Here is a 14,040-nt window from a genome sequence, read left to right as displayed (position 1 = left end):
AGAAGACCGTATTTCAAAGGACCAACATGGGTTTGTTAAAGGAGAATCTTGTTTGTCAAATCTTTTGGAGACTTTCGACACTATACTTAATTTAATAGATGAAGGTGCTCCTGTGGACTTATTTTATTTTGATTTTAGTAAAGCTTTCGATTCTGTTCCCCATTATCGCTTGATTAACAAGCTAGAGAGTCTAGGGATAACTGGTAAAGTTTTAGATGTAATTACAGATTTTATCTCAAATAGAACTATGAGAGTGTGTGTAGAAGGTGAAACTTCAGAGTGGAAGATTGTATGGTCAGGAGTTCCCCAGGGATCAGTCCTTGGACCATTACTATTTGTGTTATTTATTAATGATTTACCAGATAACATTAAAAGTAAAGTTAAAATATTTGCTGATGATCTTAAGCTTATAGCTAATGCCTCCGAGCATGAAACTATAGCTAATGATCTGAACGAACTAGAGATGTGGGAGAGTAAATGGCTTTTAAAGTTTAATCCTACTAAGTGTTCAGTAATGCATTTAGATGTTAACGATAACCCAAGATCAAGTTATTCTCTTAATGGAGTTACATTGGCAGAATCTGTACAGGAAAAAGACTTGGGAGTTATAACCCATAACTCTCTGCTTTGGAATGAACAGATTAAGGCTTCAATATCTAAAGCCAACAGAATGATATGTTGGATTGTTAGAAATCTGATTATCAGGGAAAAATCTGTGATGATATCCATTTACAAAGCTTTAATAAGACCCCATTTAGAGTATTGTGTTCAATTGTGGAGTCCAGTTGCGGCTCATGGAAGTTGGGGGATCATCTTGGAGCTGGAGAGCGTCCAGAGGCGGTTTACCCGTCTGATTGACGAGGTGGGTACTCTTCCATACAGTCGTCGACTGGAAATCCTCAATTTGACAACGCTGGCAGAGCGGCGAATACGTGGGGACCTCATTGAATCTTTTAAAATGATAAGTGGTTTGGCCAATTACGGAGCTGGTTTGTTCAGTATGAGCAGATCTGGTCTTAATGTGGTATCAAACAGTAGATGCAGTAAAAGTAGCAGTAAAATGAAGAAAGTCCACAGTTCTTTTCTTCCGGAGAGGGTGAGACCATATTGGAACAAACTCCCCTCGGATGTCAAGAATTGTGGGACTGTGTTAAGTTTTAAAATAAGATTAGAGGCTTTCAAAAAAGAGACTATTTTAAACGGATCCGTAAATGATATTCATTTTTGGTATGTTTCGGACGAAGTATTAGGAAAGATTGAGGGATTAAATTATGCTACTAATAAAGAGAAGCACAATGAATATCTTGTGTGTCATCCTCATGTTGCTAAGAAACGCTTTATTAACTTATATAGTAGTGGAAAGTATGTAAATTAGATTCATTTTATCTTGGTTGTTTAGGCCAATAGATTTAAGATATTTTTAAAACTTTAGTAGATATATTTTTGATGATGTGTGATGATGTTTGTGTCATTATATTTTGATTTGATTTGATTTATTTAAAAAAAAAGGGGGGACCCCCAACCCATGTAGCTGAGACACCTCACAGCAAGTAGACCAAAGTGGCTCTTGCTTGTGAAAGGTGTATCAACTACCCGGTGAGTCGGGAGAAAACAACAATTTTATTTAGTACCAATTAAAGCAGACAAAAATATATTTCATATATATATAACTAGCACGAACTTTAGATCAGATATCTTAGGGGACTTGGAGTAGCAAGAGATTGACTAAAAGGTATATAACTTTTACAAAGATACGTCGAGAAGAATCCAGGGTGATACAGGATCGGAGAGTGCAGACCAAAAGTTTACGCACCCACCTTTGCCTCCTGAGTTCTTGGTTGGGTAGAAATTTATGCAAACTTGGTCGTTTATACTCCAAGTCCCTTTCTTAAAAGAAGTAGTATTAACTATGTCTAGAGTTAGCTTTGTTCAATAATAACAATATCAATATAATCAATATCAATACCAGATAAACCTACCGAATAAATTATTAAATATCAATTAATTCATTCCGATAAAAAATTTTATAGATTTAGATATTTAACTTATCTAAAAACATTACAACAAATGTTTAAAAAGCGCCCAAAATCGATTTGAAAGATTTTCTGTCTATAGTACAATCATGATAGTAATAGTAAGTGTGTGCCGCTGCAATTAGATTTGATTACTGCAATTTAAAATTGTTTGGAGTCCAAGTATCTTTTAAGTCAGCTGCCTGTGCTTGTATTAATAGTGCTTTGGTTCTCAGTTTTATCAAGCTAATGGACGTTTCTAAGCAATTGCTTGAAGTTAAAATTTTTTTATGAACAGCGTTCCAAAGCTTGGCTGCATTAAACAAAAAGGTATTTGATTTATTTAGGAGAATAACCATTAGACTCGTTGCACGGTTTGAAATGTTGATAGCCTCATAAAGGGAGTATGGGCAGTGGTACTTGATAATCTTAGAGAATTCTAAAATACAGTGATATTTGTACAAGTTTTGAGCTGTAAGAATTTGTAATCTATTAAAAATGGGTTTTGTATGCTCCTTTTCAAAGTGTTTATGGTCTGGAACTAGTGATAAAACCTCATGGATTATTGATTGTACCTCTTGCCCTCAAACCTGGCACAGCAATTGTTGTAATCTAAAAGGTATTTCCGAACAGTTTGTTACACAGATAGAGGATTGGCTCTGTCCGCTTTGTTTCAGTGCCCCTGGCGTGACCATCCGTAACAACCAACAGATCGAGACTTTACTTCTCAATATGTCTAATCTGAGGAATAAAAACACTGATCTTGAAGAAACTGTCATGAAAATGGAGGAGAAACTAACTTCGCTGATATCCAACACAAACGATCTCGGAGCTACTACCAAGACCATTTCTGAGAGAATACTCAAGCTAGGAGACATTGAGCTACATATTCAACATCGGACCCTCCAAGAAGGTCAGGTTGATGAGAAACTTAAAACTATGAAAAATCAGATCACTGAGCTTCAGTCTAGTATGGATGACCTTAAGAAATCAACTGCCTCCTCAAGCAGCCCTCAAATCACCCAAGCACCATCAAGCTCTCAGCCCTGGGTCCATCCTAGTCGTGTCACACCACCCACCCACCCACTCACCCACCCACCCACAGTTGTCCCTGAACCCACAACTACCATAGAGCACAATCAGAAAAGCTTCACCGACCTCAAACTAGAATTTATCAATGAAGATACAGCCTCAAATATCACCACATCACTAGAGTCATCGTCATTTGTGTCTGAATCAGGCCGCTCAACTGTTGCATTCGGAGCTCCTTACACGTATACAGGTTCCAAATCTGGTGCCGATGCAACCCCAATCCCCCTGGTGCTTCAGCCGATACTGGAGAAAATCAATGTCCTACAAAAGGAATTATTCTACGAACAGCACCCCACCTTCAAGTCACATCCTGAGAGGCATCCTTCACCTCCTGTCATCAACTCATGTCGCATAAATAGGTACGAAGGCCCTAATAGTTCACTTCCCAGCCAATCCGACGACGAGCCCACTATAGATGTCGAATCATCCATTTTCACACTGTCCCTCGGCCAAGAATGCTCCATCCAGTTCCTTGACAAAAAGTCTGGTGTCAAGTCTGACCTAACATCCACCCACCGATCACTCTATCATATGACAAGAAAATCACAAGACTTTTTCACTCATTCAATTCCAGAAGGTAACGTCACCCAGGATATCAGATATAGCCTCACGTTCAGATCAGTTAACTGGAAGAACAAAAACTCTACAATCTTGATAGGAGATTCAAATACAGGAATGCTCAAGTTTGGGACTAATAAACGTAATACATTTGGTGAACTCATGCCTGGCCTTAAAGAATGGGCGCCTATTATAATCAACAACATTGACCCTTACAGCTGTCAATCCTACAGCAATGTTGTTATCATGTGCGGGATAAATGATATAAAGCAACCTCAAAGTAACGTCAGAAGTGTATGTAGTTCGCTGTTAACAAAAATAAAAGAAATTAAGCTGCTGAACCCTATATGTTTTGTTTCTGTTTGCCCGCTGCTTCCTACTAAAATTGCTGATTTGAATAGAAAAGTAAACTTGTTTAATGAACTGCTGACGAACGGTCTTGCATCTATGAGTTCTGGTGTTCAGAGTGTGCAAGGTTTTAATGGCTTTGCTGATCATTATGGCATGTTGGTCCATCAATTGTCCAAGACAGTTGATCGACAAAACAGGCCTGACACGCTTCACCTTAACGAACTAGGTGCTAGGGTCCTTGCTGGCCTAATTAAACAAACCATATTTTCCAGGCTCCACCGAGGAGTTGATAAACGAAGAGGACCGACTAGCAGAGTTGACGGGAGACCCTTCAGTTCAGTTGCCAGAGGAGGAGGCGGGTACAGTTACCAGGTATGGTAACTTTCTCAAATAAGGAAAAATGCAGTCACTGCCTTAATAGCTTATGTTTAGGTCAAAAATTTGTTGAATGTTTTAAATGTAATTGCATTATACATGAAAAATGTTTCAAAAACTCTGAAGCAACCGTGATCAACTCAAATTACTTTTGTAGTCAGTGCAAAGCGCTAATCCTTAAACAGTACAACCCGCGCCGTTTAAAGATATGATTAGTAAGTCGGATAACAATAACAGCGACCCCTTGATTCTGTAAATGTCACAAGTTCTAGAATATTGTAAGCCTTACTCCACCAACAAATTTAATAACGAACTTAGTGCCGATCTTCATAAAAATGGTGGCTCTTTCTTCCTGAATATCGACGGCAATAAAAGCAACTTCGACCATCTCATATCTGAATTAGAGTGCCTCAAACACAATTTCCCTATCATAGGCCTTGCCGAAACCAATATTAGCCCAGAAGAGAGTTCCGTTTACCCTATTAATGGATTCAATAGTTTCTACCAGACTACAATGCATAACAAATCGAAAGGAACGGGCGTTGCAGTTTATGTTCACAATGCTTTTAATGCAGTCGTTAATGTAGATGTATCAAACGTCACCAGTAATTTAGAAAGCCTCTTTGTGACTATTCATCAAGAATCTAAAACTATAAACGTAGGAGTAATCTATAGACCCCCTAGTGGAGACATTGACGAGTTTCTCGCTGAGCTACAAGTAATTATGGGTAAACTCCCAAAGTTAAATGTACATGTAATGGGTGATTTTAATATTAACCTCCATAACGGCAATAGAAGATGCACACAAGAATTAGAAAACATAATGCTCGGATTAGGGTACTCACCAACGATATCTATCCAAACACACGAAAAGCCTGGATGTAAACCATCCTGTATTGATAATATTTTCACTAATGAAATCGAAAGCACGTTGTTTACAGGAACGTTGCAACTCAATGTTTCTCACCACCATGCCATCTTTCAAATCAATAGTTGTCTTAATTTTGTAGCTGATGAACCTAAACTTAAACACGCACAATATTACGACTATAGCACCTCAAATGTAGACGCCTTTCTCACATCAATTGATAATGAACTACATACCAATCCTCCTGAAAACTTCAGTAGTTTCTGCACTACTTTTCAGAAGCACCTAGACGAGGCATTCAAACTTGACAAACCGAAATTATCTAAACGTAACGCTTTGAACAACCCATGTAATATACAGGGTGGCCTGACTAATCTGGCAAAAACTCTCGAACTACAGGAGCTAATATTTCGCGAAAAGCTTGACATAATTGGAATTAATGAGACAAACCTTAAATCTGATATAGACACTAGTACACTTAACTTCCCCTTAAACTTTGATTTTATAAGGTGTGATAGACCTAACGATAGAGGAAGAGGAGGGTGTGGTATATTGATCAACCAAAATGTTAACCACAAATTACTCAATTTAGATATAACCTACTCTGATTTTTCTAAAATCGAAGCTATATGGATACAACTCAAGGACGCCAATCTTTACATTTGCTGCTTCTACAGATCACAAAACTTTTGTCATCTAGATACTTTCCTTGATTATATGACTGAATGTATGATGAAACTTCAAGGTAAGAAAGTAATATGGATTGGCGATGTTAATGTTAACCAAAACTCTTTATCTGATCTAGATTATAAAAAGTTAGATATAACAATGAAGCTCTTTGGAATGATACAGACTGTTACAGGAATTACTAGAGTTGCAAACTTAGATGGTAGGATAACGCAGAGCACAATAGATGTTGTCATGACTAACTGTTACTCTAATTTCATAGAGTGTAAAGTACTTGATGATAGAATAGGAGATCACCAAGCTCTCAAATGTGTTCTCGACTTTAAAGTAAGTAAAGCTAGTAAATTCCAGAAGGTCCTTATCAGAGACCACTCCTTAAACAATCTAAAAGCCTTAAGCTATTTTCTGGGATCCTGCAGTAACTACAGTAATATTCTAAGCTGTACTAATGTAGACCATGCCCTAGATGGACTTAATCATCACATCCAGGAATCGTATGACAATTACTGTCCACCTAAACAGATAAAATGTAATAGTAACTTTCTTTGTAATCCCTCTAAAGAACTGTTGGCAGAAATACGGAAGAAGAAGATGCTTTTCAGAAAGTATAAAAAGTGTTTAGGACAATTAAACAAATTCAAGTGTAATTGTATTAATGGAATATGTAAATGCAGAAAAAGTGAACTACATAAGAAATGCTCTACTTCGTGGGATAACTATCGTCCCCAAAGAAACTATGTGACAAAATTATCCAAAGAAAACAGACGTACAAATATTGTTCAGGACCTTACTGTGAAAAGTGCAAAAAACGATTTGAAAGGTATTTGGAAAACTATCAAACATGCTTCAAACTTACCTGGAAAAATAAGTAGCTCTTCCCCAAGCAACTTAAATGTTAACGGAGTTAACCTGCATTTTGCCACAGTTGGTACAATAATACAAGAATCGATTAAGGAAAAGGATTCAGACGACTTCCTAGAATATATGCCGCCTCCAACAGAGTGTAAACTCTCTGTATTCGAAGAGGTGACTGTTGAACAAGTAAAAGAATATATACTCAGTATACCATCAGATAAATCGATTAACGATATCATGCCCATTAAAGTATATAAGTATATTATTCCCCAAATCATCGATCCAGTAGCTCATATTATAAACCTTAGTATGAAAAGTGGAACAATGCCGTTGGCATGTAAAATTGCATCAGTCACTCCAATTCTTAAAACTGGTGACCCTAATGATCCGAATAACTACCGGCCAATATCCATACTCCCCCTACTTGGAAAATGCATAGAATATTTTGTTAACCAACAGCTTACAGAGTATGTTGAAACAAATAAACTGCTTACCAATCATCAGTATGGATTTAGAAAAGATCATTCCACCACTTTTCTAATGCTTAATCTATTTGATAAAATATTTACGTCAAAGGAATCACAGAAGAAACCTGCAATTGTATTCTTAGATATTAAAAAGGCCTTTGACACAGTAAGCCATAATATTTTATTAAAAAAACTTAAGTATTATGGAGTTGATGGCTTTGTCATAAAGTGGTTCAAAAGCTACCTTGGGGACAGAAAGCAGCACACCAAAATACGTGGTAATGTAAGCACATCACTCCCTGTTAAAACAGGTGTGCCACAGGGTAGCATATTAGGACCAATTCTATTTAGTTTATTCATAAATGATCTCAGTAGAAATTGCACACAATCTACTGTTTACTTATTTGCAGATGACAGTGCACTATATTTTGATAACGTTTCCCGAGGCATATATGAGAATGTAATTAAGGATATGAAAATTGTGTATGAATGGCTTAGAATCAACAAGCTGAGACTAAATGCTGCAAAATCTTCATTCATTGTATTTGATAGATCACTTAATCTGGACACGTTGTCAATCCCTCTGGATTTGGAAAAAGAATGCCTATTTATAGAAGAAACTAAATCTCAAAAATATTTAGGTCTCATGATAGACAATTTATTGAACTTTCAAGACCATATTGATTATGTGAAATCAAAAATTGCTAAAAGAATAGGGGCATTATACAGGTCGAAAAATCTTCTTCCACTGAAATATAGAAAAATGTTTGTAAATGCTCTTATGCTCCCCCAATTTGACTACCTGGATATAATATGGTGTAGGGCTGCCAAAACCAAACTTAATTCTCTTGATATATTATACAAGAAAGTAGCAAAAATTGCTCTGGATGTTCATTGGCAGGAACCATCAGTAAATGTATATCGAAATATGAAGTGGTTACCCTTACACTTAAGAAGACAACTCCATCTATCAACGTATATGTATAAAATTCTTAATGAGGCTGCACCATCATCATTCACAGATAAATTTTCTTATGTATCCGGAGGATCACGTGATGCTGAGAGGTGCAACCTTTATATTCACAAATCCAGAACACACAAAACCTTTACATATTTAGGTGCAAAATGTTGGAATACAATTCCAGAGAACATAAGGACTATAGAATGTAGTGTAAAATTCTCACAATGTATGAAATCTAAATTTATGTCAGATGTAATTCAAGGAGTCTCATCCTATGAAATAAACAATAGTTTCGACTATTTCTACACTCTAGCTATGTGACAACTGAAACAAATTTTATGGTGCTGGAGTTTTTGTCGGGTGGAAAGGCCCCCTGCGTTATATATGACCTATTTACAGAAGTATAGAACTTTAAACATCTCCTTTATTCGTTCCCATTTGTTATCATTGCCAATCTATTATTGTTCTATACTTCTCTGTATATAACTGTAAATAACATGACTAACGTAATCCCAAAGTGGGCATCTATGTAATCTTAATTGTTACCTTCATGCCCACAGTTCACTGTTAAATCATATCTTATTTTATCACTCATTAAGTTATTACTCATTATGTTTTACATACTATATCCTTATGTCCCTAGAAGGGTGTTCTGCTAACAGTTTTCGACTGACTTGGATGTCCTGCACAGCAGATTGAAGCTTCTTAAATTATTTTTTATTCCTATTGTATTGCTGTGTAAATTTGATTCTAATTCTAATTCTAATTCTAATAATGGATTACTAGTGGTATTGTTACCTCAATTCGAACGAAAGACTCGCTCTATGATTTGTGGGAAAAGTCTCAGAAGAAAAAATGTTTATTGCTAACTAATAATAATAATATTAAACGCGAGGAGTGTAATTGCCTCACTTGTATGAATATAGCAAAAAGGTACCTTGAATATAAGGATTACAGGAAGCATCTCAAGGTACTTATTGACCGTGTCAAGAAGAATCATTATGCAGGTAAATTAACTGACTGCTCTGGTGATAGTAAGAAAACGTGGGAAATCATAAACACTATTCGTGGAAAATCCAGGCGTGAAATAAAGCCATGTTTTATCCTTAACGATCAAAAAATAATAAATCGTAGGATGATTGCTAATGAATTCAATAAATATTTTCAGTCGATTGCATCCAAACTAAATGAAAATTATTCTGAAGATTATATAACCCTGGATGCAATTCCCTCATTCTCAAACTTCTTACCTAAAACCTGTGAGTCAAGTATATATCTAAGTGATTGTACACAGTATGAAATTATAGATATTATTAATGAGTTCACAAATGGTAAATCTAGTGACATTCCAATTCACGTTATAAAAAAGTCTGCTAGAATAATATCTCCCTTTTTAGCCAAGCACTTTAACCATTGCATGCAACAGGGGATATTCCCAGATGAACTTAAATTAGGAAAGATAAGTCCCATCTATAAAAAAGATAATCAGGAACTATTTGAAAACTATAGGCCAATATCAACCTTACCAGTATTTGGAAAAATTTTAGAGAAACTTATTTATAAACGTATGTACAGCTTCCTAATTGCTAAAAGAATCATTTATGAGAACCAATTTGGATTTAGAAAGGGTCACTCAACAAGCCACGCACTGAACTTATCTGTTAGCCATATCGAATCACACTTAAAAGACAGGAAACACGTTCTTGGCATTTTCATTGATTTAAGTAAGGCTTTCGACACGATATCTCACGAGAAGCTTTTATTCAAATTAAATAATTACGGAATTAGGGGCAACGCACTGAATTTGATAAAAAGTTACCTGTCAAACCGGAGCCAATATGTTCACGTCTTAAATGAAAACTCCGATAAACTTCCTGTTGAGTGGGGAGTTCCCCAAGGCTCTGTTCTTGGTCCCTTACTATTCCTCCTGTATATAAATGACCTATGCAACGTATCTAATAAAGGCAAGTTTATCTTATTTGCTGACGACACTAACCTATTCGTTTCTGCAGACTCGAAAAAAGACGTTTATAATGTAGCTAACGATATTCTTTCGTCTATTTCTAGATACATGAAATGTAATCTACTACATATTAACGCTAAGAAGAGCTGTTATATGTATTTCTCCCCAAACAAACGTGTAAATGAATCGTCTACATGCAGTACACCCGATGATTTAAATCTCTCCATAGACGGCTCCATAATAATACGTGTTAAAACAACTAAGTTTCTAGGTGTGCTGATTGATGATAAACTGAACTGGAAACCTCACATCGAATCACTAAATAAGAAACTAAGAAGTGCTTGTGGACGTATTTACCGCATAAAAAACTGTCTACCTATAAAACTGCACAAGCAGATATACCACACACTATTTGAATCACACCTTACGTTCGCCATCTCAGTATGGGGTGGTGTCTCTAACCAAGTTATCAACCCTGTATTCTTAACACAGAAGAGATGTATTAGAATAATTTTTGGAGATGCAAACTCATACCAAAACAAATTCAAAACATGTGCTCGTTCTAGACCTATTCAATGTAAAATACTGGGTAAATATGAGTCTAATGTTAATAACTCTGTTAATCCACGTATTAAACCATGTGCAAAGTGTGTCCGCTCTAAATCGGTAGTTCATAATTAACTTGTTAGACCCTTATGTTGTCAAAAACTAGGAGCTGAATTCTATTCCAAGGAATCAACCAAACCATTATTTAACAGTCATAAACTCCTTACTGTTCATAATCTTTACAAACTTCGTACTATAACTGAACTTTTTAAAATAGTGAAATATAGGGTACCCATATCTCTCTACTCTTTACTTAACATGTCTGAACTGAGGGATGACAGTTTATGTAAACAAATACTTAATTACTTAAATATTGCCGTTTCCGTACGGCGCTATACGTAATATATGTTAAAAGCGCGCCGCAGCTACTCCCTACCTCAACATTTGCGCGGGTTTCTTAAGTGCGCACGTACGTTTATTCTTGGCCGTTAATCAGACCCATGACATAACGCTATAGGTGGCAGTGACTGTAATTTTCTTCAACAATTACTGAATTATCCATCCATAAAGTGATTTACAAAATGACACCTAAACCTCGTGTTTCGGTGTTCACTTAAACGGTACTTGGCGGCTGAACTGTGGTGTCTGACGTTTGCAGCTAGATCGGACTCTGCATGATATTGTATTAGCAAATTTGTATAGTGTATAATTGTTTAGTGTTTATGATACTCTGCAACCTGGTAGCACGGCTGACACAAAAACAAAATGTTGGCCTGGCTTGTGCATAACCAAGTAAATAACACGCACTCTGATAAAAGCCGTCTGGAGAAACTCCGCAAAATGTTCATTGTAGTCAACGGGCACAAAGAAGCACTACTAGCAATTGTGTCCTTTACCCTCCTACATAATTTGAACATTTTTGTGGCTAACTCATTGAACAACATCTGAATTAAAATGTGTCTAGTATTAAAAGATTCAGTAAGTAATTTTTTCATGTACGCTGTACACTGTAGTTAGTAAATCAAATCAAACTTTTTCGATCAGCCGCGCGCTGAACCAGTGTTACACTAGGTAAAAATTGTGTATATTTTGTTCATTTTTGAGTGTAAATTAATTTATTAATTTATCACAAATTATTTTATTATAATATAACCACTTATGTGAAATGGTTATTTTGACTTTAAATATTTGAACTAAATATGAATTGATTGTGGGTATAAAATAAAATTTGTTTTACTAAAATTTGTTTTACTTTATCGTGCCAATAATCAGCAAAAAGTCATTTCTATGAAGATTTTAAGCTACAAATATTATTTATAAAATGACTTTTTGCTGAATTAAAACACACAATATCGTTAGATTTTGTAAAGAATCATCTTGATGAACCTGCCTATGCTGTCAGACAACAATTGTATAGTGCCAATATTCAGCAAAGAGTCATTTCTTTTGAATTTTTAATCGTGATGAATTTGACCTAAAATGACTTTTTACTGAAAACTGACACACTCTTAATTTGATTTTCGAACAGAATGCTGTTGAGCAGACTTAATCTCGAAAGTATGATTGAAAAACGTTATAATTTGTTGCTGTCTAGCTACTGCAATACCCAGGAAACCCTACCGGCTGGGATATATCTCCAAAAGTAAAATAGATAGAACCTTCCGGTTTTCAACAAAATTTCCGTCTCGTAAATTTAAAGTTAGCTCCTGAGGAGCCAAATTTGGGACAACTTAGATTCTGAATTAAACCGAAAAGTTTGATTTTGGGCTATAAAAAAGGTCACAGCTTTTAAACTTTGCGAAGTTATGTCGTTGTCATGACTACTAGGCTCAATGCAGCGTGCGAGAGGTAAACTTGACGTGACGCGCGACGCCCAACGTGCTGTTGAAAATCTATCACCTCTAGCAAGCCCAGCAGGCGGTAAGGTTTTCTGGGTAGGCAAGAGAGCTGCATGAGAGTTCATAGTTCAGCTGCAAAAGAAAGCAGAAGGAGGGGGGATGGAAGGGGGGATTTGCAGGGAGGTAGGAGATGTTTTGCGATATAAGACTTATAATTTCGGCGGAATATGTATGAAGTTTTAAAAGTCAATTTTGAGGGCGAAGATCGCGTTTTTACCTACCCATCCAGAGGCCCCTTTCTTGTTGGCAAAATTCTCTACTTTCTTTTGATATTTTAAAATTGAAATTTGACTTGATTGGTGGAGAGTTATGGCTTGTCAAAGTGAACGTTTTAAAATGAAAGCGCAAATTATTTTAAACGCGCTTAGGTTCGGCCCAGGAAACCCTACTGGCTGGGATATATCTCCAAAAGTAAAATAGATAGAACCTTCCGGTTTTCAACAAAATTTCCGTCTCGTAAATTTAAAGTTAGCTCCTGAGGAGCCAAATTTGGGACAACTTAGATTCTGAATTAAACCGAAAAGTTTGATTTTGGGCTATAAAAAAGGTCACAGCTTTTAAACTTTGCGAAATTATGTCGTTGTCATGACTACTAGTATAGGCTCAATGCAGCGTGCGAGAGGTAAACTTGACGTGACGCGCGACGCCCAACGTGCTGTTGAAAATTTGATTGACGATGTCAATCCGTCGAGATCGTTGCTTTGCGAAGCAGAGCAACGATCGTCGACGAAGCAAGAATGCTAGTCTGCGAAGCAAGAATGCTAGTTCGCGCGGCGCGTCGAAGCGGCGAAGTCCTCCAATTGAAAATCTATCACCTCTAGCAAGCCCAGCAGGCGGTAAGGTTTTCTGGGTATAAAAAATCAATTGTAATTTTGTGAGTGAATTTTTACTGAATACAGGCACACAATAAGTTTTTCCTAGGTTACATTATTACAGACCAACGTTTATTGAAAGTTGTTACAATTCATTCACAAGCTGATCAAAAGTATGGGCCTTGTACAACCCCTTCAACCAACTAGAAATTTTTCCAAAACAAATGACTTTTTGCTTATTTTGAGCACAGTTCAAGTATTCCTACCAAAATCCAAATATTCTTTGGATAATTCTGAGACATAATGTGAATTTTGAACAGAAAAGTTGCAAAATTCAGTTTTTTATGGGCGTTTACAACATTATGGTCCAAAATGCTGAAAACTGGCACTGCCTTGGTACTATATTATGACATTTTTTTTTAAATTTGAAAATTCAATTAATTATTATATATATAAATCAAGCGTTACATTTCAGCCATGCAAAATTACAATGACATATTTTGATATACTAATTGATAAATGGAACTGCAATATAAGTTGCTTAATGTTTGGCCGGATGACAACTAACTAAAAGAGAAAAATAAACTTGATTACA

Source organism: Bolinopsis microptera, chromosome 3 (genome assembly GCF_026151205.1).
Source record: "Bolinopsis microptera isolate Bmic1 chromosome 3, MBARI_Bmic_1.0, whole genome shotgun sequence".
NCBI classification, from domain to species: Eukaryota; Metazoa; Ctenophora; class Tentaculata; order Lobata; family Bolinopsidae; genus Bolinopsis; species Bolinopsis microptera.
This window is presented reverse-complemented; position numbering follows the sequence as displayed.